The sequence below is a fragment of the Amblyomma mixtum genome, chromosome 3, assembly GCF_055824585.1.
Source record: "Amblyomma mixtum isolate Tamu chromosome 3, ASM5582458v1, whole genome shotgun sequence".
Classification (NCBI taxonomy): domain Eukaryota; kingdom Metazoa; phylum Arthropoda; class Arachnida; order Ixodida; family Ixodidae; genus Amblyomma; species Amblyomma mixtum.
The window spans coordinates 235,596,670-235,618,421 of record NC_143014.1 but is presented as its reverse complement, the minus strand read 5'-3'; the positions used below and the strand labels follow the sequence as shown (position 1 = coordinate 235,618,421).

General features: G+C 47.6%; 1 pseudogene; it reads right to left on the bottom strand.

Moving 5' to 3' along the window:
• Positions 1-12,805: 12,805 nt before the first annotated feature.
• Positions 12,806-13,398, bottom strand: LOC149354071 (uncharacterized; annotated as a pseudogene).
• Between the last annotated feature and the right edge of the window lie 8,354 nt (positions 13,399-21,752).

The window sequence follows — 21,752 nt, the reverse complement described above, 5'->3', positions numbered from 1 at the left end:
ACACGTTAGCACAATGTTAGAAACCTCAAGAATTTCTCTAATACTGAAAGGACTATAAACTTCTTCCACTTTATATTTGCCCAAAATAATTTTATTGCGGAAGCAAACGTATAGGTCTCAAGTGTTTTCAGATGGCATTTAGCGCATCCATCGCTTGCATGGACAGTTTCGTGCCCAGTTTCTTTACCTTATACACATAACAATAAACCTTCCGCGAGGAATACACATAACGATTTATGCAACTGAGATCTGCATCTGGAGCACAAACATTCGCGCTACACTATCCATTAACGTATTCAGAGAGCGCTACTGCACACCTCAATGTGCCTTGCTCCCCAAGGTCTCCCTGACGCAAGAAAACTGTGTTGGAGCGCTTTTTGAAGAAAAACGATGTCTCGATGTCAGCTTCTCCTAGGTGTACGATCCCAACCTTATGTGCGAAATCAACGATTCCTAGGTGTTGCGATAGACTAATCTCTTGTGGTCACCTCAGATAAAAAACTCAACGCGAGGATCACTGCAGCATCAGAAGCTTTCACGTTCTTGGCGAGAACACGGTGGGGTAGCAACTGCCGTTCGATGGTTCTGCTAGAAAAGGCTACGTTGAAGAAAACTTGCGTACTGTCTACCAGTGATCCAAAGATTATGTGCAACAAGGAAGTAGATTCTCGTGGCCACGCGGAACAACCGCCTGCGGATATGCCTTATCCTCCCAAAGGTTTACGTTTATTGAGGTTTAGCGTCCCAAAGTGACTCATGCTATGAGGCACGCCGTAATGAAGGGCTGCGGAAATTTTGACCACCTAGGGCTCTTTAACGTGCACTGACATGGCAGAGTACACGAGTCTCAAGAATTTTGCCTAATTCGACCGCCGCGGCCGTAATCGAACCCGCGTCTTTAAGGTCAGCTGCCGAGCATTATAACCACTGAGCCACGGCGGTGGCCTGTCCCCTCAAACGGTTCCTCTGCATAAGGAACAACAGTGGAGGCAGACTGTCTCCCGCTAGACGTGAATGCTGCTCAGGAAACTATACGTACTTATCTCCGCCATGTCCTCCAAGGGAAGAAGCACTTCCTACACAGCGTCAACATAACTCGCTGTAAATCTGGCTATGCCCAAGCTGTGCAGCTCCTGCCCCTTTCTACTATTAAACAGCCACAGAAACTACTACCTCTGACTCTTCCCCCCATAGAAGCTCGCCTCTATAGGTGAAGCAGTTTGTTCCATACGTGAACGCAAAAAGCCGCATGTCACAGGCAGCGCTCCTGTAAGCTACTCTCGAATACTTAACCGAGGAAACCAAGGAATAGCCCCGCCGCGGTTGCTCAGTGGTTACGGCGCTCGGCTACTGACCCGAAAGGCGCGAGTTCGATCCCGGCCCCGGCGGTCGAATTTCGATGGTGCGAAATTCTTGAGGCCCGTGTACTGTGCGATGTCACTGGAAGTTAAAGAACCCCAGGTGGTCGATATTTTCGGTTCCCTTCACAACGGCGTCCCTCATAGCCTGAGCCGCTTTGGAACGTTAATCCCCAATAAACCAATAAACCGAACTAACCGAGGAATATATGCAGCATAGCCACGTTTTCACCGACGTTCAACTACGCAAGCATCTTCTTCTTGTGGCCCTTATGTGCCACCACCAAGCCAAGCTGCAGCAGAAGGCATCCTCTAGGACAGCTGAGCTTCACGGCAATAAAGAAGCTGTTTCCAATAACCTGCACTTAACTCTCGGCGGATGGTTTATAACAACGGCCTGAGGGGCGAGTTGGTGCATGATGAAATGAACGGAGGCACAACAAGGACAGTAAAAAGACCTAACAATGACAATAACAAGTGCGCATGTGTTGTCCCTTTCTTGTTAGTGTTTTTGTTGCGCCGCCGTTCATTTCAGATAATTCATCTTTACCGACTCCAAAGCATTTCTGAACATACTGTTCAACATGATGAAGAAAGCCAATCAGCCCGTTTCTATCAGCACCGGGTACCACATCATTTGGCTATTGCAGCAGGCCACTGCACAACATTTCGATGGATACCAGAACACTGTGGCATTCTGCCCAATGAAAAAGCAGATGAAGTGGCCCGTAAATCAACCAACACCGCAGAAAAATTTGGACTTGCTTCACCAATCAGATGAATCTCATTAAATGAATTTTATACCAGACTTTCAACTCGGCATTCTTTTCAGAGTAAAAATATAAGAAAGCAATTTTCCGGAGATATAACAGTGAAATTTTGTGAACATAGGCATAAAATTATTTCTCATAAAGTGGAGACCACTCAAAGCGCAACTGCTTTTAGAGCAGAACCGGTTACAATGCGGGCTTTTCTGACCACCCGTAATCCTATCTTAGAACTCAGGGTATAGGCAGACCGCCTAATACGCAGGCGCGAACCAGAACGCCGGTTTTCGAGTGTTGAAGGACTCAACATGAAATTCGTGGACGGAGCAAAGCTTCTCTCCCCGTTTTTCAGCGAAGTATGGATACACGGATGAGCAGACCGAGCGCACCAGTTTCTTTTTTTCTGGTAGTCACTGGCAGGCGCGAACCAGAACGCCGGTTTTCGAGTGTTGAAGGACTCAACATGAAATTCGTGGACGGAGCAAAGCTTCTCTCCCCGTTTTTCAGCGAAGTATTTATACACGGATGAGCAGACCGAGCGCACCAGTTTTTTTTTTCTGGCAGTCACTTTGTTGTGTGCTTAGTGTGGGTACATCGTGCCATCCGCAGTCATATCAGGCGCGTGTGTGCGTGCATGCATGCGTGAAATCTGCAATAAATCCTGTTTCAAACGTAGGCTGCCCGTTTGGCATGCCTAAGAGCCTACACATGCAGTTTTGGTTGTAATATGATGCGCACTGCATATAGCGCAGGTTTTTGTAACTCTTGTGGGTTACGGTACAAGCAGTCTAGAGTGTATGCGAAAAAAAATTTCATGTAAGTATACATCAAAAAGAAAAAGGAACTTGGCCGAAACCCAAATCCCCCTCAAAGCCATAGAGAAAGTTTGTCTTGTGGAGTCTTTTTTCATTTCGCCAGTTTTTTCGAGCTGTTTTTACAATGAAGCCAGTCTTCCTGCGTGAACAGGTACTAGAAGATTGGTTCCACAGCAAACTGAGTTTCACATACAAAGGTAAAGAGGAGACAGCCACGGGTGCAGTTACGTCTCTTGTATACACAGGCTCGCAAGCTGTCAAAACACACCATTCATAGATGAAGAAAATGGAACACTGGGGAAACTCCAGAATGTTTTCATGGAGACGAGATGTAAACAGGACAAGTTGTAGTAATGCAGTGTATGGAGATAGCTAGATGCGAAATAGGCCGCTGTAGATTGCTTTTCTTGACGTAATGTGCAGTTTATTGTCCCAAATGGTTGTTTATGCGCTGACATCGCACAGCACAACGGTGTTTTTGTACTACAGTTGAACCTCATTATAATGAAGTTGAAGGGGCCCAATGATTACTTCGTTACATTGCAGATCTTCATTATACTAGCCCGTGTTGATCGAGCTTCCAAGGCGAATTGCCATTTCTTCGTTATATCCACGATTTATTTATAAACTATTTCATTATAACGAGGTTTTACTGTAATACAATATCATTTAGGCTCTCACCCCAAATATTTCGGGCTTCTGCGCAGCCAAGTTCCAGACTCATTCGAGAGCGTCACGAAATCATGAACACCACCAAATTTGAAAATCTGAAGACTAGAATGTTATAGCAACTTCCATTTCATTATCATATGAGATTATACTAATTAGACCCACTAATCCACAATGATCCCCACTAATTCACCTTAGTCCATTTTCTGGGGCGGGCCTACTTCCAAAATTTTGGGAGTCCTTTGGAATATTTAGGGGCAGGCCAACTTTCAATTGCTGTGGCATTTTCTTCTTTAAGATTGGTTTAGATGGCACCCAAGTTTTTCTTCCATCCCTCAAATACAACCACCGCATAGTTCATTAATATCTTAAACAAAAAAAAGTACTTGTCGATCGGCCCATTGGGGGGGATACCGCCCCCTGCAAGGCTTGAAAGGAGTAGACATTACTGAGCCACCCCTTTTGACTTTACAAAAGGAGTGGGACGCCAGAACAGTGGGACAGGCCTCACCGGACGGGGACGCTCCTAGACCGAGTGAAGCTGGTGCTCTTCCAGCGCTTCGCCCGCTGAGGCGCACTGGGGGGGGGGGGGGGGGGTGGCTCTTTTTCTCCAGGCCCGCTGCACCAGGTAGGGTTACGAATAGCGTGAATTAAAGCAGCACAGGAACCAGTACCTCACGATGCAATGAGCAAAGTCCGTATGCTGAAGCACAGGGAATGCATTTGTGGAGATCTTTTTGCGACAAACGGAACTAATTTACAACACAACGTAAAGAAGAGAACGAAGTGTATTTGGGTGCTTACCAACGTTTAGACAAGAGGACTTCATACAAAGAGGCGAAGACGAGTCTTCTTGTCGAAACGTTGCGAAGAACCCTGAAGATCCCCACTCCCTTGTTCACTTTGTGTTGCCAAGAAACCTAGTTAACTATCCTCTCTCTACCAGTATAAACTTAGTGTTGACATCATTAGTTCTGCCCACAATGCATACTATACCACTGACAATCGCTGCATCAGCAACGCGTGTGTAACATGAATAACGGGGACGTGCAATTTATTTGTGTTCTCATCATATTTTCATAAACTTTCTATTTCCCGCTAGGTCTGCTGCGAACTGGAAGCTGCGAAAGGGGAACTTGTGGAAACAAACCAAGTTCAGTCCTTGAAATAGGTAGTGCATAGAAATTAATAGAATATGTGTTTAAAGAAAACTGGTGAATTTTCAGAATTTCAGATAAACCTCGATTCAATGATGTCTGTAAAATCCGCAGTTTACGCTGTAACATTTAAATACGGCTACACAGAAACTCGTCTCCTAGTATAAGAATGCCCCATAAATATGCGGCGGGATGACTAACAGGAAAACCCTTGATTTTTGATGAAAGTAGTGCTCTACTTCTGCTTTCTTTTCACCATCAAAAATGGTGTTATGCGCGTCTTGCTCATGTTGCGAGCTCACAAGCAGCTTCCGCAAGTCTATCCCGCCAACCACCTCGTGGGTGACCAGAGCGACGCACCAGTTTTTAGTTTTGGTTTTGCTGTCATCGTCATCCTTTTGCGAGTGTCTGAACACCATTGTTAAGCGTGCTACTTAACAACACATTCACACGAAAAAACACACAAACGACCAAGCGCATTTTTTCGTCTGATTGTGTTGTAAATTAGCGCGCTTAACAATGATGCAAAACCAACTAGTCCCCGTTGTAGCACTGCTTGTCTCAGCACAACGACAACGCACTTCGCCGCTGCCACCGCTCCTACCTCGTGGGAAGGGAAACTGAGGAAGGAAGGCTGCCCTCGCGGCGGGGCACACAGTCTGCTCCACTCCCTCCTCCCAACCACCCAAACCTCCTTTCTTTCTCCTTGTCGACAAGAGTGAGAAGAGTGTCCTCCAATCAACAACCGAAGAAATGAAATCAGTCCCCCACCCCCGTTTCTCGTGTTTAGCGCCATGTGCACAAATGTGTGCCTTTCTGCACATGAACGCGCATCGTCCGAGTGGGAAGCGAGGTTGTCAGGCGTGAAGCATGCTACAGGCGTCATAGCTGACGGGTGTGCCAGCGGCACTGACCATTCCAGTCCTTTTACCACGGTTTGGGAATCGGGGAACTCGATAAATGTTACGCGCTGATTACAGTCGAGATAGCATAGCTCCAGGACGACCTGGAACGCTGCCAAAGCTACGCAGACGATCATGCCAGCCTTTCTCATCCTACCCCAGATGCCAAGGCCGGTGGCACGCGTTCCGCTCAACCACCCGCGCCGTCAGTAAAATTTTCCCTCAAGTTCCTTTCCAGCAAGCAATGAAATTTTGTTACACTGAAAGTGCGGCAAAATATACTTCGATATTTTGAAGCTAAAAGTACATGATATTAGATGGAAGCGAATCCTTGAAAACAAGAAAATTTCATTGCATTGAGAATTTCGTTACAATAAAGTTCGCTAAATTGGGGTTTAACTGTAAGGCTGTAAAATTTGACAGATTGGCTAGAGAAATACAGCAGAACCCTGTTGTTACGTCCCTAGGTGCTGTGTTTTGCCGGCGGCTACGTTTTTGTGAGCCAGACCCGTCGAAGCTTCCAAAGAAAGAAATGCAATGCAAACTCTGCGTTATATTGCTGCGTTCCAGCAAGCTATATCTCGAGATAGTGCTTTACACCACGGTAGAGTTTCCACCGTGTATGTTTAATGTGCACAGAACTGCGACAGCACATCGGTCAAAGCGGGATTCAACTCCATTGGCGCCTTGCTACCATCGAGTTCAGCTGGGCTTCCGGTGTGCTGCACCCATGCCAACGCCTCGCGTGGTTTATGGGTGGCATGCATTTTGTCGCAGCTGTTGCCGTAGTTACATCGCCGCTGCAGCGCCAGCTCATGTGACCATAGTCGTGAAAACAGAACTATGCCGTGGCACACAGCGCGTGGGCAGCGTTCTACGAGATGCGGTTGTAAGGGCTCGTTCCGACACATTTTCGTCATTCGCGTTTTCCTTGTTGCCTGCAGCTTAAAAACGCAATGCCTAGGTTCCAATACAAGAAAATTGAAGCGGCTGGCATTAAAAGAGCGCAGAAGCGTGCACACTTGTTCCCACCCGGTTGGCACTGAAACTCCAGTGGACGTCCGCAGGACGTCTCAAACGTCCCCAAGACGTCCAAGGGAGTTCAAGTGCCCAATTGGGTACTCTGCGCGCTCCCGTCATCAATAGCTGCCTAGGCAGATGAAAGGCTATCGCAGGGCTTTTACGGCACCCTGCACACGGGTATGATAGCTAGAGCCATGAAGCACTGAAAATTCCAGAGAAGGTCATACTAAAAGAAAACATTCAGAGTGATACTTTTTATCTGATGTGTGACAATGCAATAGAATAGGGTTGATGCACACCAATGATAATTCGTTGCTTCATGTCTTCTGCCGTGAAGTGTGATTTTCTGCATGCTCGCGAGATGGCGCTTCTAATCGCCTTTTTTATTGTCAGCAAAGTGGCCACGCGTTCAAATTTCAGCTTGCACGAGCTAGTACCAACGTGCTATTTTTGGACTGACATGCGCACGGATGAAAGATGCCGACGATATCCAAAGCACAGGCCAATACGTCCTTGTGGGCATGCGCCATGTTTGAATAGGCAAAGAACAGCAGCGAGAGTGACTGGGAGCTCACGCGGGATGGCAGGCTGCGGTGATGGCGCAGTGGTCTAATGGACTGACCAGCGAAGATAACCTGTTCACGCCACTGCGGGTTCAAATTCCGCTCGCAGCCAGTTCTGTTTTACTTCACACCAGGACTGAGAGTGTCACAAATCACCATCCCGGTGGCCTTTCGCCAAAACAAGCTCCTTGCGCTATGGCGTCAAATGAAGCGGCAGACAACAGTGTACATTTCTTCCACGTGTACTTCCTGGCTACTTCGTTTCCCGGCTGGCGCATCTTACAGCGACAGCCGTTACGTGCCTCTTCCTGGGATTCACATTCATGGGCTTCGTCAGCTGGGCTTCGTCGAGCCTCAATTAGTCGGCTTTTACCTCTCATCCCCTTTTCTCCTGGAGAGAGAAAATAAAGTCTGATTTGATTTAATCGGCGCAACCGGAGGGTGGCTGCCACGGGAACCATCCGAAAGGTGGTTACTGCAGAAGGAGGGAAAGTATGACTACAGCGGAGAAATGTAGCACAGTCCATTTGCTCCGGCTGCCGCAAAACGCGCTGCACGAGGAGAGGACAAACGGTGGCACTGCGTGCTTAGAGCGGTGGACTGGAGAAGAGGGCTAGTCGAAAAATGGGTATGTGTAGAGTGCCTAAAGCTATGCAGATACGAAGTTGCCCTCATATTCTATACCTCAACTTACCGTGAAATATAAATACCTTAGCAGCTGTCACTGAACTTCGCGGTACACAGTGGTCACCATCCTGTCAGTTTTTTCTGAGCTCTCTTGAAAAATGTAACAGCTCAGTTTCACTGTATGTATAAAAAATACTAAGCATCGTGGCACCTGCGGCTACGGCATTCGAAAGGAGACGATCCTAACATCCATCCATACTGTTTAACTCTACCACAGAGAGAATGAAAAAATGCCATGATTATTGCATACCTTCCATGTATCCCTGAAGCGCATGAAGCATGCACTCCCCACCGTCCACAATCTCTGTGAGCTCCTTGATGTGGCACTGGTCGGCAGGGTCCTGCTGGACCAGGGGCGCCATCGAACTCGTGGGGCTGCAGCTGGCAGCACGCTGAGCCAGGGCTGAAAGGGCCAGCGCGGCGGCCGCTGCCAGCGTGGCGTCCCTGCTGCGCCCACCCTTTGCGCCATCTCCGTGTGTGAGGAAATGCGCCGGCAGAAACCCGGGTAGGTCTGGAGAGAACAGAGAAGCCTATTTCAACCTGCAGCGCGGGATCAGCATAGCCCTGTAACTCCCCAGCGCAGCACCGAAGTGCAAACTTGTGTTTTATGCTTGCGATCTACATGAATTGCCAAAATTTTTGTGGAAACAGTCATTCACAACATATTTAGTAAAGTAAAGCCAACGTTTCAGCTACCAGAAACACAGGAGGCTTGTTAATAGATAAATTCATGCAAAAGCTCAACCGAACGGCACAAGAGCCCGGAATTTCTGTGGTCATACACCAGAAGCTCCCTCAGCAATGGAGGCGCCCTCGACAGCACAACTTCAGACCTATGAGCATGCTGGACATTGATTGGAGGTGCCCTCGGGAAGGCGACACACTTCTGCCAACACCAGCAAAGGTGTATGATGCTCAAGCAAAGAAGCTGGAGGAGCAGCAACAGCTGGGCAGTTTTCACAAGCTGGGCGAAAGTCTCCATCAACTTGGAAGCAGTGAATTCGCTGCAGTCCTGTGTGCTGCAAAGGGGCCTTTCAGTGACACAAAGCTGGGAATTGTGCCTTCTGGTTCAGCACTGTCCTACCAGCAAACAAAGCTGCCTGCAGGCTTCAAGACATGGACAAATATACCAGTGGGAAGTGGAGCATTTGCACCAGTTCCAGAGCTATTTCTATTTGACGGAGCTGTGCAACATACTTTTCCCAACACATTCAGTGAAGATGAATGGAGTATACTGAAGGTAAGTGTAACTTAGGTCTTGTACCTCAATTTAGTTTTCCTCTTTGTGCAGTTTTGCGAACTGCAACCCTGTAATATGGTTGTCCGAAATGGTGCAAGCATGCACACCGCTGCCTGCTATAGTAGCTATAGAGTTCTTTGTAGAGTTGAACATAAGGTAGATGCATCTGTAAAAACAGCAGACTTCAATGATGCATGAAGAAGAGTACATCATGGAGCATGGCGAGACTTAACCCTATTAAAATGAAAGAGATCACAGAACTTATTTCTACCTGAGTCGAGACCAACAACAAAAATGAGGCACCCAACAGCAAGCTGCTAGAAGTTGCTGGTTCACACTTTGTTCTATTTCCTGCAGGAAATCCAGGTGTCTCCCGAAGATGCCAGACAACTTGAGCGGAATTCAAGGCAACAGGCACAAAGCTCCTGCTGGAAGGAGGGCCGGCTCAACAGATTGACTGCATCCTGCTTCGGCAGGGTACTGAAGAGGGACCAGTGGACCGACAAGGGCCTGCGGAACCTTATTGACCCAAAGGACTTGTCCCGTGTCCGTGCAATTCAGTACGGCCGGAGAAACGAAAGTGCTGCCTCAGCCAGATATTGTGCTACTATGAGGCGCCTTGGTCATCAAATCACTCTGCAGCACTACGGATTGGTGGTACACCCAACATCTCCATGGCTAGGCGCCAGCCCCGACAGGCTTGTGTACGACCCAGAAGAGCTGACATATGGAGTCCTAGAGGTCAAGTGTCCATACTCTCTAAAGGACAGAGAGTCAGACCAAGCTAGGTCAGCAGAGTTCTGCATAACTTTTGAGGAAAATGATGAGCCAAGTCTCAAGACAGGCCACGAATATTATGCTCAAGTAGTTGGCCAAATGGCTCTCACAGAATGCCAGTGGGCAGACTTTGTTGTCTGTTCAGAAAAATGGACTGCCATAGAGCGCATCCGTTTTGATGAAGCAGAGTGGGCATGCATGAAGACAAAGCTGGACAGCTTTTTTTTTATTCAAATGCTGCCACATGTTGTACGCAGACACAGTGGCACATAAAGACTTAACAAAAGTCAGTGGATGCTTGGAATGTGTTACTAGTGAATATACATGTGTAAGAAAGAGAGTTGGGGTTTGCTGCCCCAGCGGCTAGCGTCGATGAAGGAGAAGAAGACAGAAGACAAAGTTGACGAAGCTCCAACAAGCTCTGGCGCGCGCTTGCGAACGCCGGCCTGCTGAGAAGCACTGCTGGAACAAGGACAGTGGCCGTCCACACTACCTGTGCGAGTCCCCACATTACACAGGCTACAATTTTGTCTCCTTATTCAATTGCTCTGAATAACATGATACAGAGAAGTATTGTTAAAGTATGCAAAATATACAAGCAGCACAACAAAACAAGGAAGTAATGAAAAAAACATCCATACATCACAAAAGACATCATTACAAATGTAGCAGTGCCAGAAATATAAATATAAAATAGTGAATAAATGAGCAAGAACTACAGACCGACATGTTAACAGAAGACTCTTCATTACCATTACATACAAAACATGCCGCTTACTACTGCGATCCTTTGGAACAAAAAAATTCGAGAGGGCACTTTGGTGATCTAAAGTGCGATGAGGCGAAAGCTTTTCGCGCAACGCTCTCCAGGGTCTTTACGCTAGACAAGGAGAACTGCATAGGCGTTAGCAGGAAGCCGGCGTAGCGTAGTGGTTGGCATACTCAGCTATGGAACGGAAGGATGGATGGTTGTTAGAATCTCGCCGTCCACAAGATTTTAGGATTTTTTTTCTTATCGAGTGACTCATCAGCGCACAGATCCCGCGCAGATTTTCGCTCCATGAGCATAGAAAAGCTTTCGCCTTAAAAGTGCCTATAAATAGCCTGCCAGCACAACCTACCAGCTTTCTATGAATGACCTGTATGCAGTAATACATGATCCCTTAAATCACTTCTGATCTGCAGTCCAGTGGGTCACAAAGGAAAAGAATCTGGACATACAAAGTCCACAAACCACACGAAAATGAGAGCACCTAAGTTATTAAGTGTCCATGATGCGATATCATTTTTAATTTTATTTGAATGGCAGTCTCCGCCTGCTTCTCCTTGAGCTAGGCAGTAGGCATAGTCATCCTGGCTGCTCTCACAGTTTGAGCATCCTCTGCCACAAGCCACTTTTAACGCAATAGCTGGGTACGCTACCTCTACACCACCAAGGAAAACTCTTTCAGTGAATATAAACAGACTTCTTACAAGCACTTCGCCTCTTACAGTGTGTACATCAGACTGCAGCTACCACTACTAGCTATCACTCTGATGGAGAAGTGCGGTTTTAAGATAGGTTCGGCCTCGTTTTTCATGTGGTTTGCAGACAATATGCACCCGACTTTGCCAGTGGGAGCGCAACACATTTTATGCTTGGTACAAAGTGGAGAATAAAAAGAGGTAAGCAACACTATTCAGATTTCATAGTAGAAGGCAAATTGAGCATAAAAGAGTATGTCAGCAACTAAAACACATCAATGTGATGGCATAAAGTATAGAGGCCTTACTACTACAACGTACATCAGAAGCATGTGAAAGCACGGGCTGCATTAGCGTTGTGCCTCATCTCAAGTGCTTTAAATGCTGTCGCTACACAAAGCATACAATGTAGAAAAATGCTTCAAAAGTGTGTATTACATATATAAAGCACAGTGACAAATGTGAAACATCACTCGTATGGCTATGGCTTAATGGCACAAACTGCACAAGACTTGAATAAAGCAGTGCGCACAATAGTCAAGAGTATACAGCACGAAAAGATTCTAGAATGGAGAAAGCACTTATGGACATGCATTTCATTGGAACAACAAGCTTCACCGCTGCAGTGGCTATGGTGTTCGCCTGTTCACTAAAGATACGGGTTCGACTCCGGCCACGGCGGTTGCATTTCGATCCAGGCGAAATGCTGGGGCCCGTGTACTATGCCATGTCAGTGCAAGTTAAAGAAGTTCAGGTCGTCAACATTTTCGGAGCCCTCCACTGTAGCACCCCTCATAGCCTGAGTCCCTTGGTGATGTGAAAAGCCATCAAAAAAACAAAAAAACAATGACCTTGCAGAACAGGGTACGTAAAACAAGCAGAGTTTGTACAAAGAACCCGCGTCTTTCGGGTCAGCAGCCGAGCACCATAACCACAGAGTGGTGCCCGCTGCGGTGGCTCAATGGCTATGGTGCTCGGTTGCTGACCCGAAAGACGCGGCCGCGGCGGTTGAATTTCTTTGGAGGAGAAATTCTAGAGGCCCGTGTACTGTGCGATGTCAGTGCACGTTAAAGAACCCCAGGTGGTCGAAATTTCCGGAGCCCTCCACTACGCCGTCTCTCATAGCCTTAGTCGCTTTGGCACGTTAGACCCCATGAACCATAAACTAAACCAAAGCTCGTAAGAAGGGATAAAACACAATAAATAACAGACAGGCTGGAGCACTGCCTCAAATCATTCAGGCAGATAAATGTAGCAAGAGCAACAAATACAGAACAAAAATAGATAACAGTGCTGCAAATGCAGCGCTGCATAGCCTACTTTGTGTTAAGTCTTCATTGCACACGTGCTGTTTATCTGCCATGGTAAGCTCGCATGGAGCTGTTATGAAAATGCATCGGCATTGTTTTGGCACTGAATTAGAGAACTCTGGAAATTTGTGAGGATAGTTGCTACTGTCCAAATCTGATTAATCACTGGAGCTAGAGTAAGAGGGATTGGACGGTCAAAAACATGATACCCCTTGATTCGCTGTATTCTCCGCTCGACGTGTATCCTGAGCGATGCAATCTCTTTAGTTTCCTGCACCGTGCCTCTTGAAAATGTGTCGCCTCTTAAAAATGGGGGTGTGTTCAATTTCACGCCCATCTTTTTCAAAAGATCATCAATAACGAACCCCTTGTCTGCCATAACACTGTCATTCTATTCAAAATCTAGCTCCAAAAACCCACTCCTTACTACACACTCTCTGTCGGAAGTGGAGCCTGTAAACAGCTCGGACACAAATGTTACGAGCCCATTAGGAGAAACCCCTATGAGTCCTTTGAACGTGTTCGAGCATTTGTAAGAGGAGTAGGTGCTCGACTAAAGTGACAGAGATGATGGCACTTCACAGCGAATCTCCGTGGCATCTAGGATTACTCTTGTTGAGGCATAGTCCCCAACAAACACAGCTGGCATGTGCTCATTAATCACGTTTCTAGCTGCCCACAAGGGTTAACTGCCCAATTTCTTATACAGAAAATTCAGCCAGGATGTGCATATTCTTGACACTGTAGATTGTGCGATGCCAAACCTATGTGCTAGGTCAGCCTCAAACAATCCGAGACGTAGCCTAACCAACACCAAGAAGAGCTGATTCTCAGCGCTCAACTTCATCTTGCGGCCCTTTGCCGACCTAGCTGAACTGTTGCCCTCAGAACGCAGAACATTGCAGCCATCGTCCCCAGGTTGCAGGAAGACCGGGAGAGATATGAAGTTCTCATAGCTTGGCAGCCCGCTATAGAAATGCACATCTTCATCACAATCTTTGAAAAAGTAAGCTGGTGAGCCATGGCAGTTTTCTCTGTTCGCAGTTCAAGAACTTCAGCCCTTGCTGACTGCAGCTGTTCTTTTAATAGACCACACTCATCGTGAAGCTTCCGGATGTCTTTGTTTTGCTTCTCGACAATGGCAACAAGACGCTCAATTTCTCCCTGTTGTGATTGATCTGAAGATGCAAGCTCTGGCAGATCTTCAGTTTCTGCCGCCATACTGGCATCTCTAGAAGTAGACAGTGCCTGTTCTGCTGTCAGACTTGGCGTGTGATCTTGTGCGGGCAGCAGCTGATCCTGCGGCTTGGCGCCTTGCTTAGGTAGCATTGCTCCACGCTGCTTTGGTGGCTTGCGTTGTTGGCACTGCTTACCAAAGCTAAACACAGACGGCACTGCTCTTTCTCGGAGAATGTTATGGCCACTAGCCACACCAGGAATGAAATCATGCACTCGAAAATGTTTAGAGCATACTTTTGTGTACTTGGTCACAGCAAAATTTGGGCCTTCATCTGTTCTTATGGCTACAATCCACTTCTTATGCAGTGTGGCGTCCTTCGGGATACGGTGAAGGGCACCTATAAAAAAAGACAGAGCTGTAACCTGATCTTCATTTTCTAGTACCTTTTGCAACAAAATGACTCAACCAAATTGTTAGAAGTTGCTCTGTATCTTGTCACCACATGCAAACTTTCCTATTCTCAAAAAGCGACAGCTTAACTAAACGTCCCAAGCATAAGATGGTAACATTGCACACGCACTTCTAGTCTGCGGTGGAGAGTTTCAAGTTGTAGCGGCTCTAGTGACATCACCTAGCCCCTGAAGCACAACCGTGAGCATAGTTGTCTTAAGCGAAGTACCAACTAACAAAGTGAAACCACAGCGCAAATATGCTTAAAGGGCACTGCGTTCGTACTTTCGTTGCCTCTATGTATACAGAGCTGCGCTCGAGATCGGGCTCAGTGCGTGGAACCGAGTGCCAGGTTTAAAACTTAGCTTCATTTTCTCCTCAGGGATCCCCTCGAGAGGCAAGCCTGCTCACATGCGACGGTCGTTGTACTATTTTAAACGATGCCACTTTTTTTTTAACTTCCGCATGTAATCAGTTTGCGCCGCGAAAAAATTCTGGGCGCATGAAGCACATTCATGGGCACGTCACGCAGCCGAATCCTCGACGCGACTGGGTGCAGAAATGCGACATACGGAACCTATGCGCCACTTCCTACACCGAGAATACCGAATAACCGCTAGCGTCATTCGATTCCGTACGTGACACAATGCACCTGTTTCTACTCCTAAGCGGCGCGAAGCTTCAGCTTGCAACGAGGCACCGTTGGAAACCGGCGGCACGGACGCACTCTACGTGCAAGCTGGTGCCGCAGCTCATCAAACGACGCAGAATATAATCTTGTCGTAATTTTATACATTCCCGCTACGAAAAACGGTTAGCGTAGGGCAAGCTTCCTTTATATGTCTCAGCTGTACACTAAACAAGTCGGAGTCTCTCCCCAGACGCGATCATTTCATCACCGAAGAACAAACGCACCCCCGAGTAGCATTTACAATTGCAAGGTGAAAAACGTAGCGCAAAGAGACGAGGACACAGAAAGACGGACAACACACGGCGCTAACTTCCAACAATGCTTTATTTCAGAAAGAAAGGTGGTTTTATAACGACATCACGACCAACACGCCGTCAAACCATGAGCTAGAAAAGCGTATCAGCCAGATATGCGAGCTCTTTCGCCATCAATGATACAGAGGGGGTACTAACACAATCATCTTTCAAAAGTGATATCCATTCCGCTTCTATGATTTCTCGTGTAAACCGGTTATTGTGCACTTCTAAAACCATGCATTGTTCAAGAAGCGGTATGCAGTGACACGACCGGCAGTGGGCTGACAACCCTTTTCCACGCATATCATCTACGTCACGCCCATGCTCTCGAAGCCTTTCATTCAGGCATCTGCCAGTTTGCCCTACATACTGCTTGCCACAGGAAAGAGGAATTTGATAAATGACATTTTCAATACAATTGACAAACTTTTTCCTATGTTTTTTCGTACAACCAACACCCTTTTTAGATTTTTTGAAATGTTTCGTACACAGATGACTCAACTTAGGCGCCGAGAAAAACCACTCTAGCTCCCGAACGTTGCGCTATTTTTTTTAGATTATGGGAAAACTTATGAAAATAAGGAATGACGGCAACTTTTTCTTTCTTACTCATGGCTTCCTGGTTATCCTGGCCTTTTTTATTGCAGACTTTTTTCAAAACACCTTCCGCCACAGACACTAGGACATGGGAAGGGTATCCAGCATTCTCAAGCCTCTTGCACTGCTGAGAAAAACTTTCATGCATGAGGTGCGGGCAAGATTTCTTCAGAGAATTAAAAAATGAAAGGCTAGCACCTCTTGCCCGCACCTCATGCATGAAAGTTTTTCTCAGCAGTGCAAGAGGCTTGAGAATGCTGGATACCCTTCCCATGTCCTAGTGTCTGTGGCGGAAGGTGTTTTGAAAAAAGTCTGCAATAAAAAAGGCCAGGATAACCAGGAAGCCATGAGTAAGAAAGAAAAAGTTGCCGTCATTCCTTATTTTTATAAGTTTTCCCATAATCGCAAAAAAATAGCGCAACGTTCGGGAGCTAGAGTGGTTTTTTCGGCGCCTAAGAAGTTGAGTCATCTGTGTACGAAACATTTTAAAAAATCTAAAAAGGGTGTTGGTTGTACGGAAAAACATAGGAAAAAGTTTGTCAATTGTATTGAAAATGTCATTTATCAAATTCCTCTTTCCTGTGGCAAGCAGTATGTAGGGCAAACTGGCAGATGCCTGAATGAAAGGCTTCGAGAGCATGGGCGTGACGTAGATGATATGCGTGGAAAAGGGTTGTCAGCCCACTGCCGGTCGTGTCACTGCATACCGCTTCTTGAACAATGCATGGTTTTAAAAGTGCACAATAACCGGTTTACACGAGAAATCATAGAAGCGGAATGGATATCACTTTTGAAAGATGATTGTGTTAGTACCCCCTCTGTATCATTGATGGCGAAAGAGCTCGCATATCTGGCTGATACGCTTTTCTAGCTCATGGTTTGACGGCGTGTTGGTCGTGATGTCGTTATAAAACCACCTTTCTTTCTGAAATAAACCATTGTTTGGAAGTTAGCGCCGTGTGTTGTCCGTCTTTCTGTGTCCTCGTCTCTTTGCGCTACGTTTTTCACCTTCCAGTTATGAACCAACAAGCCCAAGCATATACCCTTCTGCATTTACAATGCTGTGACACGTACATACCTTGTTTCCGTTGCTGTCTGTGACTCCACGCTGTTTACACAGTGGAACGCAGCAGTGAAACGGCATCTTTGCGGCAACAAAGGTAACAAAACGTGCAATGTACGCATACGTGCCGAGCGAGCCACAATATGGTGCCGTAGTAGCGTCGGTAGCGTCGTCTGCGCTCCTCGACGTAACCAATATGACCGACTTGGTTATTTTCGCTCTCACTAGATGGCGCGATCTATTTTGCATAACCCCTATTATATATACGCTTTACAGAGCGGGAGCATGGGCGCCGCCATATTTGGTCACATGACCATTCCGCCATCGCTGGCCTTCGGGCCTTCTCGTTTCGACGGCTGCCGGCGCGCGGGTGCCCGGCTGCAAGACGCTTCTCCGGCTCTCGCTGTGGATAACGAGCTGCCGGACGGCACGAACATTTCTTGTGATTGCGCATAGAACGCGTTGGTGCTGGAAAATGTTTGCTTCAACCAGCTGATTTACTCGTCTCCTTCAGACTGCCGGCTTCGGCTCGTATGTGTCAACAGACCACGGTCAGCTACCTGCGCGTTCATATTTATTCAATCAATTCACCACGTAACAATATTTGTGGACCGCATAACTTGTCGAACTGCAGATTAAAAGTGGGCTAATGCCTGCAAGCGTGCGTAACCCTGTAGCTGTGGAGCACCTACACTGCACTTTTTATACTTTATTCGATCATAACTCTGCTTGCTACAATTTTTCAAAGTTCACGCCTAAACGATGCTAAAGAAACAAAAATGCTTGCAGTTTAGCACAACTAAGCGTGGTTTAGCGAAGTCGTCCGACGACGTAGACGGCTCCGGCCAACTCGCTCCGTCCGTAGCAAGAAAGGCAATGCGAATGCCGCGAAAATGGCGCAGGCCTTCTTTTTCGAGCAAACGGCGAGTCGCATGGTTAGTCATGTGGCCACAGCTGCAAAGGCTGCGGTCGGCACGGCAGCGGCGCGCGGATTCAGCTGCGGCGAGCGACGTGGAATGTAACGTGGCTGATAGATCTCCACCGCTCCTCCACTTGAAGGCACGATTGCAGCGCCGATAACCTTGGCTTGACTAGGCCAGTAATGCCTTCTCTTGAACATCCCATGCTGTGGCAGTCGTGCCTAGCATGGTTTAATTAATACCCCTGCTACACGGGTGTTTCGAATGCCTTCCAACTGAATGTCATTCGACTCGACTGCCGAACTTACGCTGCGACACGAAGCTTTGAAGCGAAAAGCTTCACTAGGCTAGTCAAACTCGAGTCTGGTGTATGGTCCGTGATCAGAATTAGCCCCAGCTGCGCATGCGCAGAACCGAGGGACGTCACAGGAGAGGCGCAAACAAACAAACAAACAAAGGCAAACAATGCGCCCGGAAACACTCATATTTCGGTGCACATCCGAACCACGCCGTAAGGGAAGGAAAATGAAAAGAAAATTCGTTTTAAGGAAAGGAAACGACGCCTGTCTCTCTCATATCTCGGTGGATGCCCGAACCGCGCCGTAAGGGTCTTAAGGAAAATGAAATGAAATGCAAATTGGTTTTAAGGAAAGAAAATGCCCGTCTCTCGTATCTTCGTGTACACCCGAAAGGAGTGACATCACACGCGGCACAAATAAAAAAATAAACAATAGACAAGCAGTGCGCGAGGAACCTTTCATATCTCGGTGGACACCCGAACCTCGCCGTAAGGGAAGCAAAATGAAAAAAAAATTGGTTTTAGGGAAAGGAAACGACTCCTGACACTCTCATATCTCGGTGGATACCCGAACCGCGCCGTAATGGCCTTAAGGAAAATGAAATGAAAATTGCTTTTAAGGAAAGCAAATGCCTGTCTCTAATATCTTCGTGTACACCCAAAAGGAATGCACACCACAGTACATGTCTCTAAAGCAGCCTTCTAAGACAACACCGTATTCACTACACGCGCGGCTCCTCCTCCGCCTCGCCGCAGCTTTTCGCTTCGAGATATCCAGGTTCAACCTTAGCTAAGCCACAGCCAATTTTTTCACCGGCATTCGGTTCAGATGAAATTCCAGTCGACGGAGCTCCGCGGAGACATTCCAAGTTTTGGAATGCCTTCGAAACGCGAACACACCCCGAACCTACAAATAGCCGCCACCGCCACCGTCGCTTCGCCCCTCCCACAGCCGCTCGACTCTTTTCGGATCTGCGGCTGTTCATTTCGATATCTGCTGCTCACTTCTTCTGCTGTTTGTTTAACAAATATCTCGCATTCTTTCTAAGCGACTGCTTGAACGAAGAGTACACGAATTAACATTTGCCGCATGAGCATGAAATTTCCCCAGGAGTGCGCCGATGAGGACGACTGCACTAATACTCCTGTTCATATAGCTGTGTACGGACAGTTAGTGCTTATTTTCATGACATAACACACAATCTACACTTTAGTTCTATTAATTAATCTCTTCTTTTATGTGCCGGCAGTACCCGTGCTTGTTTACGCAGTGCGACAATCTGTCGGAAGCGCCAATGCGATCGCTCGCCGAACACTTGACAGCCGGGTTGCCGACATCGCGTAGGACCGGCGGTTCTCGCTAATTTTCCTGGCTTCTTTCGACGTGATGAGCACTTCATTTTAAACTACTTTATCAGGGAGTATGTTTGGTGATCGTTCACGTTAACTAAAACGGCCTAACTTATTATCAACAAGCTAGCGACGGCGACGACCGCTGCTGGCGATAAAGCTCCGCTAAGCAGCCTGGGCCACGTCAGTGCTTCCCGTTCTTCCTCTGCGCGCCCTCCGATGTAAGCAACAGTTGATTTAAGGTCACTGTTGTCAAAAGCTACACTGGTTGACCATTTGCATTCGCTGAAACTTGTGAATTCGCTCTTCACAACCGCCGCAATCACATACCGTACGCTGCGGACTCGCTAGGCCTAGTCTTCGCGGAAGGGAAGGGAGTTGTCGCGGACTAAACTTAATTCCTCAAGCGCTTATCGCTGACGAATGTTCAAGTGTACGCATGTAAAATATAGCCCTTCGTTTCGCTTATTTCTAATGCGGTTAATGTAGAAGCGCAACTATATTCATACTATCGCCTCATCAGCGTGTTTTCGCTTAGCCGCCGACCTACCGAGGACATTAAGGCCGTCCGCCGATTCGGTTCGTCGATGTCGTTGGCCTAAAGAACTTGTCCCACTACAGTCATATAGTGAACTAGATAAATCACTATAATCGCATGCTGCTGTTGACCGTGATAGCGTCGTTGTCGACTAGTGTGACCGCGGTGAGCGCCGCCGTCGTTGTCGCTGTAGGCTGAAAACGAGCTGTGGCTTTCGAATGCGTTTGTAAAGTGTCGTGTAGCAACGCAGGAGTGGACCAACTGCCACCAGAAGCCGCAAGGCTAACCCCACCTGTAGCTTACAGCATCTCAACTCAACTTCTTCGAGTCCGAATGGCATTCGACTCGCATGTCATTCGAACGTGCCCGTGTAGCACAGTTTTTAAGCTCCTAAACACTCCGATCAAATGTTTGAAACAAGAGCGGCTGTTTTATCTGAGTCACAATGGCGTAAATCACGGTGGGAACAGGGGAGGGGGGGTCCTGACCCCCCCCCCCCTTTCGGTTATGGTGACGAGGGGGGGGGGACACAGCATGCAAGCGTCTCCCCTCCGCCTCATATTCGTCCCAGGACACTACTCGGGCGGCATAAAATGATAAGAGCGGTACACGCAACACGGGAAGCAGTGGGAACGAGGTGACCTCTTCCCTTCCACAAAATGGCTCAGCAGAATCGGACGTTCAAAAAACAGTGCTGAAACGTCCCTCAAATTTGCTGAAACGTCGCCCACACTCAGCAGAGACCGAAGGCCAACACATTAAATTCATAGAGACCATCGGGATTGATGAAGACAGTATTTCCTTGGTCATATTCATCAACCTCTATCTTATAGTACCCGCTCCTTAAATTAACGAAGGAAAAATATTTGGCGTTGCGAAGTCAATCAAGTACAATCTGCCAACAATCACAGGACATGGCATGAATTCTTATGATTGTTTTTACTTTTACTTCAAACCTACGCTTTTATAGCATTGAGTTACTCAGTGCCTCGAAGCTTTCTTCGGGGTTTAAGGCGGAAGCCTTTAATGGCTCATTGTCAAGGTCATATGTCCGTTAGCACAACCTGTCCAGTCTTTGCGGCCTCCTGATTGGTCTCCTCCAAGCCGTGACGTCACTGTCGCTAGGCGCTTATGCGCGCCTCCTGATTGGCACGCTTGCGTGACGTCACTGTCGTCGGGAGCGAGTGTCGGAGCGGCTTGGCGCTGCGCAGGCTAACTCATCGCATCGGCGCCCGGCGGCTGTGTGCTCGGCGGCGTGTCCGGACGTCGCTGTCGCGAGGCGCTTGTGGCGGCCGTCTGCTTGGGCGCGGTGCGGCTGCGGCGACAGCAGTGTGTTTTGCGGTATCGTGCGGGAAGGATGCCTGGTCCCGCCAAACCAGTGTCGCCCAACACGCAGCGTGCGAGGGCAGCCGAGTGGAAGCGGCAGTTAAGAAAGACCGAGCGTATACGCCGCATAAATCAGGGCGGCGAGGCTCGTCCTGCAACGCAGAGTTCCAGGCCAGGCTTCCGCTGTTTCACACTTCCGTCTTGACAAAGTGTCTTCCGTAATTTTTGTTGCAAAAGCAACACTACGCGATTCGCCGTTCCATTTCGCCGATCTGACGAAAGGCCATACTGCGCATGCGCTACGAGCAGTG